At 45.4% G+C, this 18,739-nt stretch overlaps 1 long non-coding RNA gene and 2 other non-coding genes across 3 annotated transcripts in view; all 3 read left to right on the top strand.

Moving 5' to 3' along the window:
* The window catches only part of LOC126877922 (uncharacterized), a 25,398-nt gene extending 9,910 nt beyond the window's left edge, over positions 1–15,488 (top strand). The window contains exons 3-4 of the long non-coding RNA XR_007695453.1: positions 14,345–15,128; positions 15,341–15,488. This is a non-coding gene — a long non-coding RNA (uncharacterized LOC126877922). The remainder of the gene's footprint in view (positions 1–14,344; positions 15,129–15,340) is intronic.
* Positions 11,195–13,117, top strand: LOC126877925 (small subunit ribosomal RNA). The gene has a single exon (XR_007695456.1). It is a non-coding gene; the product is annotated as a small subunit ribosomal RNA (ribosomal RNA).
* Positions 15,489–16,683: 1,195 nt separating the features above from the next.
* Positions 16,684–16,838, top strand: LOC126877923 (5.8S ribosomal RNA). The gene has a single exon (XR_007695454.1). It is a non-coding gene; the product is annotated as a 5.8S ribosomal RNA (ribosomal RNA).
* Positions 16,839–18,739: the final 1,901 nt, after the last annotated feature.

Genomic DNA, 18,739 nt, shown 5'->3' with positions numbered 1-18,739 from the left:
ACGCCGCTGGACTTAGTCGCGTGCGAGTAAAAAGCAATACGCCGCTGGACTTAGTCGCGTACAAACAGAAAGCAATACGCCGCTGGGACTTTGTCTCCTGCGGTTAAAAAAAATAATTTCGCTACGTACGGCCGATGGTCGTGCGTAGCGATTTTTTTTTTCCTTTAAATCAAACAACGAGACGCACGAATAGAAAGCGATACGCCGCTGGGACTTTGTCTCGTGCGAGTAAAAAGCAATACGCCGCTGGACTTAGCCGCGTGCGAGTAAAAAGCAATACGCCGCTGGACTTAGTCGCGTACAAACAGAAAGCAATACGCCGCTGGACTTAGTCGCGTGCGAGTAAAAAGCAATACGCCGCTGGACTTAGTCGCGTACAAACAGAAAGCAATACGCCGCTGGACTTAGTCGCGTACAAACAGAAAGCAATACGCCGCTGGACTTAGTCGCGTACGAGCATAAAGCAATACGCCGCTGGACTTAGTCGCGTGCGAGTAAAAAGCAATACGCCGCTGGACTTAGTCGCGTACAAACAGAAAGCAATACGCCGCTGGGACTTTGTCTCCTGCGGTTAAAAAAAATAATTTCGCTACGTACGGCCGATGGTCGTGCGTAGCGATTTTTTTTTTTCCTTTAAATCAAACAACGAGACGCACGAATAGAAAGCGATACGCCGCTGCAACTTTGTCGCGTGCGAGTAAAAAGCAATACGCCGCTGGACTTAGTCGCGTACAAACAGAAAGCAATACGCCGCTGGACTTAGTCGCGTGCGAGTAAAAAGCAATACGCCGCTGGACTTAGTCGCGTACAAACAGAAAGCAATACGCCGCTGGACTTAGTCGCGTACGAGCATAAAGCAATACGCCGCTGGGACTTTGTCTCGTGCGAGCATAAAGCAATACGCCGCTGGACTTAGTCGCGTGCGAGCATAAAGCAATACGCCGCTGGACTTAGTCGCGTGCGAGCATAAAGCAATACGCCGCTGGACTTAGTCGCGTGCGAGTAAAAAGCAATACGCCGCTGGACTTAGTCGCGTACAAACAGAAAGCAATACGCCGCTGGACTTAGTCGCGTGCGAGCATAAAGCAATACGCCGCTGGACTTAGTCGCGTGCGAGCATAAAGCAATACGCCGCTGGGACTTTGTCTCCTGCGGTTAAAAAAAATAATTTCGCTACGTACGGCCGATGGTCGTGCGTAGCGATTTTTTTTTCCTTTAAATCAAACAACGAGACGCACGAATAGAAAGCGATACGCCGCTGGGACTTTGTCTCGTGCGAGTAAAAAGCAATACGCCGCTGGACTTAGCCGCGTGCGAGTAAAAAGCAATACGCCGCTGGACTTAGTCGCGTACAAACAGAAAGCAATACGCCGCTGGACTTAGTCGCGTGCGAGTAAAAAGCAATACGCCGCTGGACTTAGTCGCGTACAAACAGAAAGCAATACGCCGCTGGACTTAGTCGCGTACGAGCATAAAGCAATACGCCGCTGGACTTAGTCGCGTGCGAGTAAAAAGCAATACGCCGCTGGACTTAGTCGCGTACAAACAGAAAGCAATACGCCGCTGGGACTTTGTCTCCTGCGGTTAAAAAAAATAATTTCGCTACGTACGGCCGATGGTCGTGCGTAGCGATTTTTTTTTTCCTTTAAATCAAACAACGAGACGCACGAATAGAAAGCGATACGCCGCTGGGACTTTGTCTCGTGCGAGTAAAAAGCAATACGCCGCTGGACTTAGCCGCGTGCGAGTAAAAAGCAATACGCCGCTGGACTTAGTCGCGTACAAACAGAAAGCAATACGCCGCTGGACTTAGTCGCGTGCGAGTAAAAAGCAATACGCCGCTGGACTTAGTCGCGTACAAACAGAAAGCAATACGCCGCTGGACTTAGTCGCGTACAAACAGAAAGCAATACGCCGCTGGACTTAGTCGCGTACGAGCATAAAGCAATACGCCGCTGGACTTAGTCGCGTGCGAGTAAAAAGCAATACGCCGCTGGACTTAGTCGCGTACAAACAGAAAGCAATACGCCGCTGGGACTTTGTCTCCTGCGGTTAAAAAAAATAATTTCGCTACGTACGGCCGATGGTCGTGCGTAGCGATTTTTTTTTTTCCTTTAAATCAAACAACGAGACGCACGAATAGAAAGCGATACGCCGCTGCAACTTTGTCGCGTGCGAGTAAAAAGCAATACGCCGCTGGACTTAGTCGCGTACAAACAGAAAGCAATACGCCGCTGGACTTAGTCGCGTGCGAGTAAAAAGCAATACGCCGCTGGACTTAGTCGCGTACAAACAGAAAGCAATACGCCGCTGGACTTAGTCGCGTACGAGCATAAAGCAATACGCCGCTGGGACTTTGTCTCGTGCGAGCATAAAGCAATACGCCGCTGGACTTAGTCGCGTGCGAGCATAAAGCAATACGCCGCTGGACTTAGTCGCGTGCGAGCATAAAGCAATACGCCGCTGGACTTAGTCGCGTGCGAGTAAAAAGCAATACGCCGCTGGACTTAGTCGCGTACAAACAGAAAGCAATACGCCGCTGGACTTAGTCGCGTGCGAGCATAAAGCAATACGCCGCTGGACTTAGTCGCGTGCGAGCATAAAGCAATACGCCGCTGGGACTTTGTCTCCTGCGGTTAAAAAAAATAATTTCGCTACGTACGGCCGATGGTCGTGCGTAGCGATTTTTTTTTCCTTTAAATCAAACAACGAGACGCACGAATAGAAAGCGATACGCCGCTGGGACTTTGTCTCGTGCGAGTAAAAAGCAATACGCCGCTGGACTTAGCCGCGTGCGAGTAAAAAGCAATACGCCGCTGGACTTAGTCGCGTACAAACAGAAAGCAATACGCCGCTGGACTTAGTCGCGTGCGAGTAAAAAGCAATACGCCGCTGGACTTAGTCGCGTACAAACAGAAAGCAATACGCCGCTGGACTTAGTCGCGTACGAGCATAAAGCAATACGCCGCTGGACTTAGTCGCGTGCGAGTAAAAAGCAATACGCCGCTGGACTTAGTCGCGTACAAACAGAAAGCAATACGCCGCTGGGACTTTGTCTCCTGCGGTTAAAAAAAATAATTTCGCTACGTACGGCCGATGGTCGTGCGTAGCGATTTTTTTTTTCCTTTAAATCAAACAACGAGACGCACGAATAGAAAGCGATACGCCGCTGCAACTTTGTCGCGTGCCAGTAAAAAGCAATACGCCGCTGGACTTAGCCGCTCGTGCTACCGCTGCGCGCGCACCTCCGAATCAGCGGGTATGCGCCGGAGTAGGTAACACTCTCTTAAGGTACGCCGTTCTGCGCAGCTCGTCTTGCGCGCGCGCGCGCGCGCTTTTTCAAATATTTTTAAACGTTTTTTCGCGTTTTTTCCCGTTTCTTCGCGTTTTTTCCCGTTTTTTCCCGTTTTTTCCCGTTTTCCACGTTTTTTCCCGTTTCACGAGAGAGACGAAAACGAGGAAAATAATCGCGACAAATGCTCGCTCGCTGCGCTCGCTCGGACGAATATAGCCCAACCCAAAACCGATCCCGAGCGTTCGAACGAAGATTTCGATGAAATCGAAGAACGAACGCGAAAGGGATTGGTTTTGGGTTGGGCTATTTTTTTTTCGAGCGAGCGGAGCGAGCGAGCAACGCGTAAGAGCGTATCGTTGCGTCGCAGGGACTTTGAAATATTCGCCACTGTTCGAACGTTCGAGTCGAAATAACTCGAGAAAAAGCGTTATAACGCATCGAAATTATCAGTGAAATCGTTACGTATCGACGAAATCTAGTCGAAAGTAGCGATTTCACTTTATTTTTTTAAAAAATTTCATCCTCCGGACCAACGTGACCGGGACGTTGGAACTTAGAATTTTTTCGCCCCGTTACGAAAGTACCGAAAGTTCAACTCGAAATAACTCGCTAAAAAGCGTTATAACGTATCGAAATTTTGCGTGAAATCGTTACGTTTCGACGAAATCTAGTCGAAAGTAGCGATTTCACTTTATTTTTTTAAAAAATTTCATCCTCCGGACCAACGTGACCGGGACGTTGGAACTTAGAATTTTTTCGCCCCGTTACGAAAGTACCGAAAGTTCAACTCGAAATAACTCGCTAAAAAGCGTTATAACGTATCGAAATTTTGCGTGAAATCGTTACGTTTCGACGAAATCTAGTCGAAAGTAGCGATTTCACTTTATTTTTTTAAAAAATTTCATCCTCCGGACCAACGTGACCGGGACGTTGGAACTTAGAATTTTTTCGCCCCGTTACGAAAGTACCGAAAGTTCAACTCGAAATAACTCGCTAAAAAGCGTTATAACGTATCGAAATTTTGCGTGAAATCGTTACGTTTCGACGAAATCTAGTCGAAAGTAGCGATTTCACTTTATTTTTTTAAAAAATTTCGTCCTCCGGACCAACCTGACCGGGACGTTGGAACTTAGAATTTTTTCGCCCCGTTACGAAAGTACCGAAAGTTCAACTCGAAATAACTCGAGAAAAAGCGTTATGACGCATCGAAATTATCAGTGAAATCGTTACGTATCGACGAAATCTAGTCGAAAGTAGCGATTTCACTTTATTTTTTTAAAAAATTTCGTCCTCCGGACCAACGTGACCGGGACGTTGGAACTTAGAATTTTTTCGCACCGTTACGAAAGTACCGAAAGTTCAACTCGAAATAACTCGGGAAAAAGCGTTATAAGGTATAGAAATTTTGCGTGAAATCGTTACGTATCGACGAAATCTAGTCGAACGTAACGATTTCACTTTATTTTTTTAAAAAATTTCGTCCTCCGGACCAACGTGACCGGGACGTTGGAACTTAGAATTTTTTCGCCCCGTTACGAAAGTACCGAAAGTTCAACTCGAAATAACTCGCCAAAAAGCGTTATAACGTATCGAACTTTTGTATGAAATCGTTACGTTTCGACGAAATCTAGTCGAAAGTAGCGATTTCACTTTATTTTTTTAAAAAATTTCGTCCACCGGACCAACGTGACCGGGACGTTGGAACTTAGAATTTTTTCGCACCGCTACGAAAAGGCCGAAAGTTCAACTCGAAATAACTCGCCAAAAAGCGTTATAACGTATCGAAATTTTGCGTGAAATCGTTACGTTTCGACGAAATCTAGTCGAAAGTAGCGATTTCACTTTATTTTTTTAAAAAATTTCGTCCTCCGGACCAACCTGACCGGGACGTTGGAACTTAGAATTTTTTCGCCCCGTTACGAAAGTACCGAAAGTTCAACTCGAAATAACTCGCTAAAAAGCGTTATAACGTATCGAAATTTTGCGTGAAATCGTTACGTATCGACGAAATCTAGTCGAAAGTAGCGATTTCACTTTATTTTTTTAAAAAATTTCACCCTCCGGACCAACGTGACCGGGACGTTGGAACTTAGAATTTTTTCGCCCCGTTACGAAAGTACCGAAAGTTCAACTCGAAATAACTCGCTAAAAAGCGTTATAACGTATCGAAATTTTGCGTGAAATCGTTACGTTTCGACGAAATCTAGTCGAAAGTAGCGATTTCACTTTATTTTTTTAAAAAATTTCACCCTCCGGACCAACGTGACCGGGACGTTGGAACTTAGAATTTTTTCGCACCGCTACGAAAAGGCCGAAAGATCCCCTCCAAATAACTCGTTAAAAAGTGTTAGAAGGTATGAATATTTTACAAGAAATCGTTATAACTCGACGAAATACGTCGGGATTAATGGTTTATTTCCGTCCGAGAACGATTTTTAAAAACGGACCTATGCGGCCGGTCGTTCGTACTTAGAAAATTTTCGGACCGAACACTCTTTTTCGATTAATTCGTTAAAAAGCGTTATAACGTACGAATATTTTTCAAGAAATCGTTATAACTCGATAAAATACGTCGGGATTAAGCGTTTATATCGTCGGCAGACGGATATAAAAACGTTTGGACCGACACGACCGGTCGTTGGAACATAGAAAAATTCCGAGCCGGTACGTTGGGACTTAGAAAAATTCCGAGGGCGAAAAAGTTTTTTCGAGTTTATTCGTTAAAAAGCGTTACAAGGTATGAATTTTTTTGCATAAATCGACGTAACTCGACGAAATACGTCGGGATTAATGGTTTATTTCCGTCCGAGAACGATTTTTAAAAACGGACCTATGCGGCCGGTCGTTCGTACTTAGAAAATTTTCGGACCGAACACTCTTTTTCGATTAATTCGTTAAAAAGCGTTATAACGTACGAATATTTTTCAAGAAATCGTTATAACTCGATAAAATACGTCGGGATTAAGCGTTTATATCGTCGGCAGACGGATATAAAAACGTTTGGACCGACACGACCGGTCGTTGGAACATAGAAAAATTCCGAGCCGGTACGTTGGGACTTAGAAAAATTCCGAGGGCGAAAAAGTTTTTTCGAGTTTATTCGTTAAAAAGCGTTACAAGGTATGAATTTTTTTGCATAAATCGACGTAACTCGACGAAATACGTCGGGATTAATGGTTTATTTCCGTCCGAGAACGATTTTTAAAAACGGACCTATGCGGCCGGTCGTTCGTACTTAGAAAATTTTCGGACCGAACACTCTTTTTCGATTAATTCGTTAAAAAGCGTTATAACGTACGAATATTTTTCAAGAAATCGTTATAACTCGATAAAATACGTCGGGATTAAGCGTTTATATCGTCGGCAGACGGATATAAAAACGTTTGGACCGACACGACCGGTCGTTGGAACATAGAAAAATTCCGAGCCGGTACGTTGGGACTTAGAAAAATTCCGAGGGCGAAAAAGTTTTTTCGAGTTTATTCGTTAAAAAGCGTTACAAGGTATGAATTTTTTTGCATAAATCGACGTAACTCGACGAAATACGTCGGGATTAATGGTTTATTTCCGTCCGAGAACGATTTTTAAAAACGGACCTATGCGGCCGGTCGTTCGTACTTAGAAAATTTTCGGACCGAACACTCTTTTTCGATTAATTCGTTAAAAAGCGTTATAACGTACGAATATTTTTCAAGAAATCGTTATAACTCGATAAAATACGTCGGGATTAAGCGTTTGTATCGTCGGCAGACGGATATAAAAACGTTTGGACCGACACGACCGGTCGTTGGAACATAGAAAAATTCCGAGCCGGTACGTTGGGACTTAGAAAAATTCCGAGGGCGAAAAAGTTTTTTCGAGTTTATTCGTTAAAAAGCGTTACAAGGTATGAATTTTTTTGCATAAATCGACGTAACTCGACGAAATACGTCGGGATTAATGGTTTATTTCCGTCCGAGAACGATTTTTAAAAACGGACCTATGCGGCCGGTCGTTCGTACTTAGAAAATTTTCGGACCGAACACTCTTTTTCGATTAATTCGTTAAAAAGCGTTATAACGTACGAATATTTTTCAAGAAATCGTTATAACTCGATAAAATACGTCGGGATTAAGCGTTTATATCGTCGGCAGACGGATATAAAAACGTTTGGACCGACACGACCGGTCGTTGGAACATAGAAAAATTCCGAGCCGGTACGTTGGGACTTAGAAAAATTCCGAGGGCGAAAAAGTTTTTTCGAGTTTATTCGTTAAAAAGCGTTACAAGGTATGAATTTTTTTGCATAAATCGACGTAACTCGACGAAATACGTCGGGATTAATGGTTTATTTCCGTCCGAGAACGATTTTTAAAAACGGACCTATGCGGCCGGTCGTTCGTACTTAGAAAATTTTCGGACCGAACACTCTTTTTCGATTAATTCGTTAAAAAGCGTTATAACGTACGAATATTTTTCAAGAAATCGTTATAACTCGATAAAATACGTCGGGATTAAGCGTTTATATCGTCGGCAGACGGATATAAAAACGTTTGGACCGACACGACCGGTCGTTGGAACATAGAAAAATTCCGAGCCGGTACGTTGGGACTTAGAAAAATTCCGAGGGCGAAAAAGTTTTTTCGAGTTTATTCGTTAAAAAGCGTTACAAGGTATGAATTTTTTTGCATAAATCGACGTAACTCGACGAAATACGTCGGGATTAATGGTTTATTTCCGTCCGAGAACGATTTTTAAAAACGGACCTATGCGGCCGGTCGTTCGTACTTAGAAAATTTTCGGACCGAACACTCTTTTTCGATTAATTCGTTAAAAAGCGTTATAACGTACGAATATTTTTCAAGAAATCGTTATAACTCGATAAAATACGTCGGGATTAAGCGTTTATATCGTCGGCAGACGGATATAAAAACGTTTGGACCGACACGACCGGTCGTTGGAACATAGAAAAATTCCGAGCCGGTACGTTGGGACTTAGAAAAATTCCGAGGGCGAAAAAGTTTTTTCGAGTTTATTCGTTAAAAAGCGTTACAAGGTATGAATTTTTTTGCATAAATCGACGTAACTCGACGAAATACGTCGGGATTAATGGTTTATTTCCGTCCGAGAACGATTTTTAAAAACGGACCTATGCGGCCGGTCGTTCGTACTTAGAAAATTTTCGGACCGAACACTCTTTTTCGATTAATTCGTTAAAAAGCGTTATAACGTACGAATATTTTTCAAGAAATCGTTATAACTCGATAAAATACGTCGGGATTAAGCGTTTGTATCGTCGGCAGACGGATATAAAAACGTTTGGACCGACACGACCGGTCGTTGGAACATAGAAAAATTCCGAGCCGGTACGTTGGGACTTAGAAAAATTCCGAGGGCGAAAAAGTTTTTTCGAGTTTATTCGTTAAAAAGCGTTACAAGGTATGAATTTTTTTGCATAAATCGACGTAACTCGACGAAATACGTCGGGATTAATGGTTTATTTCCGTCCGAGAACGATTTTTAAAAACGGACCTATGCGGCCGGTCGTTCGTACTTAGAAAATTTTCGGACCGAACACTCTTTTTCGATTAATTCGTTAAAAAGCGTTATAACGTACGAATATTTTTCAAGAAATCGTTATAACTCGATAAAATACGTCGGGATTAAGCGTTTATATCGTCGGCAGACGGATATAAAAACGTTTGGACCGACACGACCGGTCGTTGGAACATAGAAAAATTCCGAGCCGGTACGTTGGGACTTAGAAAAATTCCGAGGGCGAAAAAGTTTTTTCGAGTTTATTCGTTAAAAAGCGTTACAAGGTATGAATTTTTTTGCATAAATCGACGTAACTCGACGAAATACGTCGGGATTAATGGTTTATTTCCGTCCGAGAACGATTTTTAAAAACGGACCTATGCGGCCGGTCGTTCGTACTTAGAAAATTTTCGGACCGAACACTCTTTTTCGATTAATTCGTTAAAAAGCGTTATAACGTACGAATATTTTTCAAGAAATCGTTATAACTCGATAAAATACGTCGGGATTAAGCGTTTATATCGTCGGCAGACGGATATAAAAACGTTTGGACCGACACGACCGGTCGTTGGAACATAGAAAAATTCCGAGCCGGTACGTTGGGACTTAGAAAAATTCCGAGGGCGAAAAAGTTTTTTCGAGTTTATTCGTTAAAAAGCGTTACAAGGTATGAATTTTTTTGCATAAATCGACGTAACTCGACGAAATACGTCGGGATTAATGGTTTATTTCCGTCCGAGAACGATTTTTAAAAACGGACCTATGCGGCCGGTCGTTCGTACTTAGAAAATTTTCGGACCGAACACTCTTTTTCGATTAATTCGTTAAAAAGCGTTATAACGTACGAATATTTTTCAAGAAATCGTTATAACTCGATAAAATACGTCGGGATTAAGCGTTTATATCGTCGGCAGACGGATATAAAAACGTTTGGACCGACACGACCGGTCGTTGGAACATAGAAAAATTCCGAGCCGGTACGTTGGGACTTAGAAAAATTCCGAGGGCGAAAAAGTTTTTTCGAGTTTATTCGTTAAAAAGCGTTACAAGGTATAAATTTTTTTACGGGAATCGTTCTATCTCTATTAAATACGTCGGGATTAAACATTTTTATCGATTTTTTCAAAAAATTAGCGTTCGTCGAACTGACACGACTGGGATATTTTTCTAATTTTTTCGTTAATTAACGTTACAAGGTATATATTTTTTTGCATATTTCTACTTATTTTAACGTATTGTAATTGATTATAAACTTATTTTTTGTCCGTATTCGATAAAAGAGTATGTTTACTGATGCAATTTTTCGGTGAAAAAAAAAATTAATTTTTTGGTAAAAATGCATTTCTATTATGTTAATAAAACGTCTGGTAATGTATTTCGATGGTTGGATATTGGCTTTGTATAGTAGTGATCGAGCGTTCGCGAGACTAAGTTCCAGCGTCCCTTCCGAACGGTACGTTGCTACGGAGGTTTTGCACCGTAAGCGCGCGGCCGCTAGCCCGGCCGGCGCCGGCCTTCCGGCTGGCGCTTTCGTATCTATAAGAGAGACGTCGAGCCGGACGGTTCGGTCGGAACAGCGTTGAGCGCGTGGCTATTCTACGGCCTCGGTTGAGAATTCAGTCACCGCTCCTCGAGTCTTAGTGTATTTTACGCTATTTCTCGACTGTTCCTCCGTTCTCGTTCTGGTTTTTTCTCTACACTGCTGCGCCGCGGGTCGCTGTCCTGGACGTAATGACCAAATATCGTGGCAAGGTTCCCCTGAGTCGGGAAGCTGGTGACCTGTGTGTACGTATTCTAACAAAAATTGTTAGATGCGTGTGTGCTTGTACTAACTGAGCATCGATTCATTCAAAAGAGTATAACCGTCTGCTTTCTATAAAAACTTCTGCTTTCGCAGAAGTATCCGATGAGGCGGTAGGAGCGTACTATCTTTGCGTAGTATGTCTTCTGCCGAAAATGTTCTACCGATTGAAAGAATATTCTTACGGTATGTCCAGCGCGACGCACTGGGATACGCGCTTGTTCGTTCAGCGTGAGGTGCGTATACGTGCTTTACCGCTAAGATATTCTAATAAGTCTTTTTACACGAAGACAGCATTATGGAAATGTTCCTTTAGAAGTACGATTCTAAACATTTTATATAAGACTATGAGAAAGAGAGAGAGAGAAGAGAGGAGGTGGAGTTGAGAATTACAAAGTGGCTGCGAGCGGCGTTCGAAGATTATTACTGAACTATGGGTGTATCTCGAACGTCGCTAGGAGATATATTTTATAGATATATCTATCTTAAGAACGAAAAGTCTCGTCGTACGGTGCTTACGTCCCACCTACGACACGAAGAGAACTTAAACGAAATTTATAAGAATTGTTATACGAATAAGATCCCTGGTTGATCCTGCCAGTAGTCATATGCTTGTCTCAAAGATTAAGCCATGCATGTCTCAGTACATGCCGCATTAAGGTGAAACCGCGAATGGCTCATTAAATCAGTTATGGTTTCTTAGATCATACCTACATTTACTTGGATAACTGTGGTAATTCTAGAGCTAATACATGCAAACAGATTCCGACCAGAGATGGTAGGAATGCTTTTATTAGATCAAAACCAATCGGTGGCGGATGGCTCGTCTGTCCGTCCATCGTTTGTTTTGGTGACTCTGAATAACTTTGTGCTGATCGCATGGTCATCTAGCACCGGCGACGCATCTTTCAAATGTCTGCCTTATCAACTGTCGATGGTAGGTTCTGCGCCTACCATGGTTGTAACGGGTAACGGGGAATCAGGGTTCGATTCCGGAGAGGGAGCCTGAGAAACAGCTACCACATCCAAGGAAGGCAGCAGGCGCGCAAATTACCCACTCCCGGCACGGGGAGGTAGTGACGAAAAATAACGATACGGGACTCATCCGAGGCCCCGTAATCGGAATGAGTACACTTTAAATCCTTTAACGAGGACCAATTGGAGGGCAAGTCTGGTGCCAGCAGCCGCGGTAATTCCAGCTCCAATAGCGTATATTAAAGTTGTTGCGGTTAAAAAGCTCGTAGTTGAATCTGTGTGTCACAGTGTCGGTTCACCGCTCGCGGTGTTTAACTGGCATTATGTGGTACGTCCTATCGGTGGGCTTAGCTCCTCGCGGGCGGTCCAACTAATATCCCATCGCGGTGCTCTTCACTGAGTGTCGAGGTGGGCCGATACGTTTACTTTGAACAAATTAGAGTGCTTAAAGCAGGCTACCTTCGCCTGAATACTGTGTGCATGGAATAATGGAATAGGACCTCGGTTCTATTTTGTTGGTTTTCGGAGCCCCGAGGTAATGATTAATAGGGACAGATGGGGGCATTCGTATTGCGACGTTAGAGGTGAAATTCTTGGATCGTCGCAAGACGGACAGAAGCGAAAGCATTTGCCAAAAATGTTTTCATTAATCAAGAACGAAAGTTAGAGGTTCGAAGGCGATCAGATACCGCCCTAGTTCTAACCATAAACGATGCCAGCCAGCGATCCGCCGAAGTTCCTCCGATGACTCGGCGGGCAGCTTCCGGGAAACCAAAGCTTTTGGGTTCCGGGGGAAGTATGGTTGCAAAGCTGAAACTTAAAGGAATTGACGGAAGGGCACCACCAGGAGTGGAGCCTGCGGCTTAATTTGACTCAACACGGGAAACCTCACCAGGCCCGGACACCGGAAGGATTGACAGATTGATAGCTCTTTCTTGATTCGGTGGGTGGTGGTGCATGGCCGTTCTTAGTTGGTGGAGCGATTTGTCTGGTTAATTCCGATAACGAACGAGACTCTAGCCTGCTAAATAGACGTAACTTATGGTATCTCGAAGGCCCCCGGCTTCGGTCGGTGGGTTTTTACTACCAACGTACAAACAAATCTTCTTAGAGGAACAGGCGGCTTCTAGCCGCACGAGATTGAGCAATAACAGGTCTGTGATGCCCTTAGATGTTCTGGGCCGCACGCGCGCTACACTGAAGGAATCAGCGTGTTTTCCCTGGCCGAAAGGCCCGGGTAACCCGCTGAACCTCCTTCGTGCTAGGGATTGGGGCTTGCAATTATTCCCCATGAACGAGGAATTCCCAGTAAGCGCGAGTCATAAGCTCGCGTTGATTACGTCCCTGCCCTTTGTACACACCGCCCGTCGCTACTACCGATTGAATGATTTAGTGAGGTCTTCGGACTGGTGCGCGGCCAATGTGATAAGCATTGCCGATGTTACCGGGAAGATGACCAAACTTGATCATTTAGAGGAAGTAAAAGTCGTAACAAGGTTTCCGTAGGTGAACCTGCGGAAGGATCATTAACGATACGATACCAAAAGAATTTGACTTGAACACATATAAAAACTATGAAATATATATCACAATGGTCGGTAAGGAGCCGTACTCCTCCTGTATCGACGAAAGTATATACGACGTATTAACAAGCTATATACTTTAACAAACGAAAACGCCAGGGAGCTTGGCAACCTCCGTTGGCACGAATAGAAATATTCTTAAGGAGGAGACGACCCTCCAGCTACGGAATTATACGAAGAGAAGGTGGCACTCTCTCTCGATCATCGGGATGAAGAGATATATATATACAAGTATAAAAACGAAATGCGAATGAAACTTATTCGAGGCGCCTGCGTGAGGTCGTAAACAGAAAGACCCGCCGTCTCCGAATAAAACATATAACATATAATATATATATATATGAAATTCTAATAAAAGGGAACTCTAGCTTCGAAAGAGCCAACAAAAGTTAAGGCTCGATATCAAACGAAAAAATTACGATGGAAACCAGGTGTAAAGAGAAATGCAGTCGTGGCGCCTGCGAGAGGCCGTACACAGAAAGACCCGCCGTCACGATCTCGTATTTCGTATTTGCATCGTGGAAACCGTACAAACGAAATATAAAAGTCCATGCAAACTAATAAGAAAATCTCTAAAGTGCCTCGTGTCGGAGTGATCATGCTCGCCTATTCTCTTCTATGTTTCGTGGTCTGTGTTGCGTTTGTTCTCCTCCTAGCAACGGGACATATCGAAGACTCCTCTTTGGGATCGAACGAAGCGTCTAGAACGAGTCGACGAGAGCGAAAGAACTTGTAGCGAGTCGCGCAGAGCGAAAGGATACCGATATACATCTTCGAAGGTTCTCTTCGAAGATCCATGGATACCTTCTGCGTCGACTTCTCTCGTCTCTTTCATCGAAACTCTCGTCGTTCTCGAAACGTGCTTCCTACCCAAAGGGCGTGTGCTCTTCGTATGTCGTTTCGTTCGAAATAACGAAACCACGTGTAACATACTCGTGGATCGGGTAACCTAGAACGAAGACGCATCGCGTGGATGTTGGCCCGCTATGCGACGATGACCGATGATGATGATGATGATGATGATATGATGATGATGTCGATGTCGACGACGACGACGATGAAGACGATGTGTAGCAACGATTCGTAACTAGTCTAGCCGAAGTTCGTTCAGAGGGGAACGCCGCCGGCTTCGAAGCCTCGATGTCGTGAGTCGGACACCCGTGCCGTCGCTAGAGTTTTTCAAACTCTGCTTCTGGATATTGGGACGAAAGACCGCTCGAGGACGACGACAGCCGTGCGTGCGTATCCCATCGAATTTTTTTTACACCACCTGAACGAGACTAAAGTTTCGTCTAGTTGATCGTCTACCGTCGCATAATGTATATTATATACCGTTCAGAGGGGACCGGCTGTCTATCCTCGTTGTCGTGAGTCGGACACCCGTGCCGTCGCTAGAGTTTTTCAAACTCTGCTTCTGGATATCGGGACGAAAGACCGCGCGAGGACGACGGATGCGAGTCCCATCGAATTTTTGACTTACACACTACCTGAACGAGACTTAAAGTTTCATATTATATACCGTTCAGAGGGGACCGGCTGTCTATCCTCGTTGTCGTGAGTCGGACACCCGTGCCGTCGCTAGAGTTTTTCAAACTCTGCTTCTGGATATCGGGACGAAAGACCGCGCGAGGACGACGGATGCGAGTCCCATCGAATTTTTGACTTACACACTACCTGAACGAGACTTAAAGTTTCATATTATATACCGTTCAGAGGGGACCGGCTGTCTATCCTCGTTGTCGTGAGTCGGACACCCGTGCCGTCGCTAGAGTTTTTCAAACTCTGCTTCTGGATATCGGGACGAAAGACCGCGCGAGGACGACGGATGCGAGTCCCATCGAATTTTTGACTTACACACTACCTGAACGAGACTTAAAGTTTCATATAATATACCGTTCAGAGGGGACCGGCTGTCTTTCCTCGTTGTCGTGAGTCGGACACCCGTGCCGTCGCTAGAGTTTTTCAAACTCTGCTTCTGGATATCGGGACGAAAGACCGCGCGAGGACGACGGATGCGAGTCCCATCGAATTTTTTATTTACACACTACCTGAACGAGACTTAAAGTTTCATCCAGTTTGTCGTCTATCATCGCATATATAATATACCGTTCAGAGGGGACCGGCTGTCTATCCTCGTTGTCGTGAGTCGGACACCCGTGCCGTCGCTAGAGTTTTTCAAACTCTGCTTCTGGATATCGGGACGAAAGACCGCGCGAGGACGACGGATGCGAGTCCCATCGAATTTTTGACTTACACACTACCTGAACGAGACTTAAAGTTTCATATTATATACCGTTCAGAGGGGACCGGCTGTCTTTCCTCGTTGTCGTGAGTCGGACACCCGTGCCGTCGCTAGAGTTTTTCAAACTCTGCTTCTGGATATCGGGACGAAAGACCGCGCGAGGACGACGGATGCGAGTCCCATCGAATTTTTGATTTACACACTACCTGAACGAGACTTAAAGTTTCATCCAGTTTGTCGTCTATCATCTCATATATAATATACCGTTCAGAGGGGACCGGCTGTCTATCCTCGTTGTCGTGAGTCGGACACCCGTGCCGTCGCTAGAGTTTTTCAAACTCTGCTTCTGGATGTTGGGACGAAAGACCGCGCGAGGACGATGGATGCGAGTCCCATCGAATTTTTGATTTACAAGACACACACTACCTGAACGAGACTAAAGTTTCATCGAGTTTATCGTCGCATAACCCGTTCGGAGGGGACCGGCTGTCTATCCTCGTTGTCGTGAGTCGGACACCCGTGCCGTCGCTAGAGTTTTTCAAACTCTGCTTCTGGATATCGGGACGAAAGACCGCGCGAGGACGATGGCTGCGAGTCCCATCGAATTTTTGTTTTTTTTTTTTTTAAAAAAAAAAACACCACCCGAACGGAGATGTGTTCTATCTTTCGTCGATTTTTCATGCTTTCAGTCGGTCGCGTGGTCGCCATCCGTTCGGAGGGGATCGCCGGCTTCGAAACCTCGATGTCGTGAGTCGGACACCCGTGCCGTCGCTAGAGTTTTTCAAACTCTGCTTCTGGATATTGGGACGAAAGACCGCTCGAGGCGGACGGCCGCGCGAATCCCATCGAATCTTTACTATCACCCGAACGATGGAGAGATGCACGCGCGCTGTTTCTTGAATAATTGGACGAGAGAGTAGAATCAAACACATATATAACATGGGCTAGCCACCGTGCTTACTCGTTCGCGAGATCGTGTGCTGTACAGAGGATTCAGAATCGGGTGTATATATCCCCGTCGTTTCCTGACGAACGGAGCTTCGATCTCGATGGTTGTTATATATCATAATGTACTTTACGCCCGGCCGGCGAACGCGCGTATCTTCGCGCGTTCGTCGTTTTCTTTTTTTTTTCGAACGTTTTTGTGTCGTCAATCCTATGGCGACTTCTGCGCGTTCGATTCCCGTTGGTCGAACGTGACGGAACTCGGCTTCGCTAGAACCGAGAAGAGTACATTTGAGTATTGAACTGTTGTAAATTTATAAAAGATTACCCTGAACGGTGGATCACTTGGCTCGTGGGTCGATGAAGAACGCAGCTAATTGCGCGTCAACGTGTGAACTGCAGGACACATGAACATCGACATTTCGAACGCACATTGCGGTCCACGGATACAATTCCTGGACCACGCCTGGCTGAGGGTTGCTCACGTAAACCTAAGACTGCTTGCGTTGCGTATCGTTACTCTCCGTATCTGTCTCTCTCTGTCCCTTCTTGCCTTAACAACCCGCCGTCGTTCTTCTTTATATAAGAGAACGTTTCAGAGTCGGACGAAGGTACAAGAACGAGGATACGAATAAGAGCGGACGGAGAGAACATACGCGACGTACGAGCGATTGTTGGACGCTCGTCGGCGTTCGTCGCGGTCGTGCAGAGACCGTGCAAGTCGTACGCATGCTCGATATATAATCTATCGTGTTCACGGGAGACTACGAAACTCTACCTCTGTCTCTCTCTGTCCCTTCTTGCCTTGACAACCCGCCGTCGTTCTTCTTAAAAATTATAAGAGAACGTTTCAGAGTCGGACGAAGGTATACGAAGGGATACGAATAAGAGCGGAGAGAACCGGTCACGGACCTGCGTGAGTGCTCGCGGCGTCGTGAGTCGTCCTTACGAGGGCGACCGCCCGCTTATGCACCGCTTCGTGTATCGGTTATCGAACGTATATACTCGTAGTGTTCTCCTCGTGACCGATTTTTTTTTTCATATCAGGCGATATATGCTACGTTTGCCGGTGTTCGACGCACGAAGGTCCGCGCCCCCGACGTCGTCTTAAAAGAATATTATATTTGGCGAGACTGAGAGAGAAAGCAAATATGGGAACTCGGTCGAGAGAGGAGAGAAGAGAGAACCAAAAAAAAAACCTAAACTCGATGGCGTGCGAAACTTTGCCATAATCTACCGTCTTTTCTTAAGACTCTCGTACAGCCCCAGGGATCGAATGCCCACTCCGTCTCTTCGCGAAAGCGACTGACAACAACGAGGACCGTCGCATCGATGGGTCGTCGTTGCGTTTTACACGCTCTGTGCTTTTTTACAAGCCCCGAAAGTATCAGCCGTAGATCCGGGAACGCACACGCGAGATTTCTTCGAGCGCTCTGACGACTTAGGGAGGTATGATCCCCAGCGTCGCGCGGAGATCGGAGAGTACACGTACTCGTATCGGGACGAATTTTCCCCGTCGTCGTGTATCTCTCTGCCCGCGCGCCTGGCTCCCGAAAAGCCACGTTCGTCGGAAATCTTACATATTATATATGTAACGCGTGTGCGAACTAGCGTGTGTCTAAGATCGGCTATACACGGGTGCTGCTGTAACTACAAGCTCGAGGTGTTTTCCGCAGCGTTTCTACCCGAGGAAGATGCGCATGTGAGTCCGTTACGAAGTTGTTCGTACGGTCGTCGTCGTCGGAGAGATCGTAGACGAGGAAGAAGACGATCCCCTTTGGCGAGGCTCGAGAAAAAAACTTTGAGAGAGACGAGGTATACACGCGCGTACGACTATGTCGTGCGCGCGTGTGATTTTTTTTTTATGGCAATTCGACGCTTCGAGAATAGAGAAAAGAGAGTGTTGGTCATCCCATGCCTCTTCGTCGTCTATCGCTGGACCGCGCATCCTAACGTCGCGCCGGTCGTCCAGTCCCCGAACACACACACACCCACCCGACGGTACGTCTCGCTCGCTTTTTCACTTGCGTGAGTTCCCGTACCGGGAACCGCTGGAATCGTCGAGAGAAGAGAAACGGCTGTAGGAGAAAAAGAGGACGGACGTTAAAAACCGGACGATCGTTACACGGATGTCTTGCGTGAGTCTTAGCTCGAACATGATACGACGAACGAAGTTTGGCACTTTGGCGAGATGCATAAAACGCTCGTACATACATACATACATATATATTGTATATCGAATAGAGAGTGTTCTCCTTCTATTCGAATTTTTTTTCTCTTTGAGGCGATTTTCGCACAGAGAAATACACACACACACACCACCTTCTCTCGCACCGAATCTTTCCGAGCTTTCGTTTTCTACGAGTCTACGCAAAACACGA

This window comes from Bombus huntii, unplaced genomic scaffold (assembly GCF_024542735.1).
Source record: "Bombus huntii isolate Logan2020A unplaced genomic scaffold, iyBomHunt1.1 ctg00000285.1, whole genome shotgun sequence".
Classification (NCBI taxonomy): domain Eukaryota; kingdom Metazoa; phylum Arthropoda; class Insecta; order Hymenoptera; family Apidae; genus Bombus; species Bombus huntii.
This window is presented reverse-complemented; position numbering and strand designations above follow the sequence as displayed.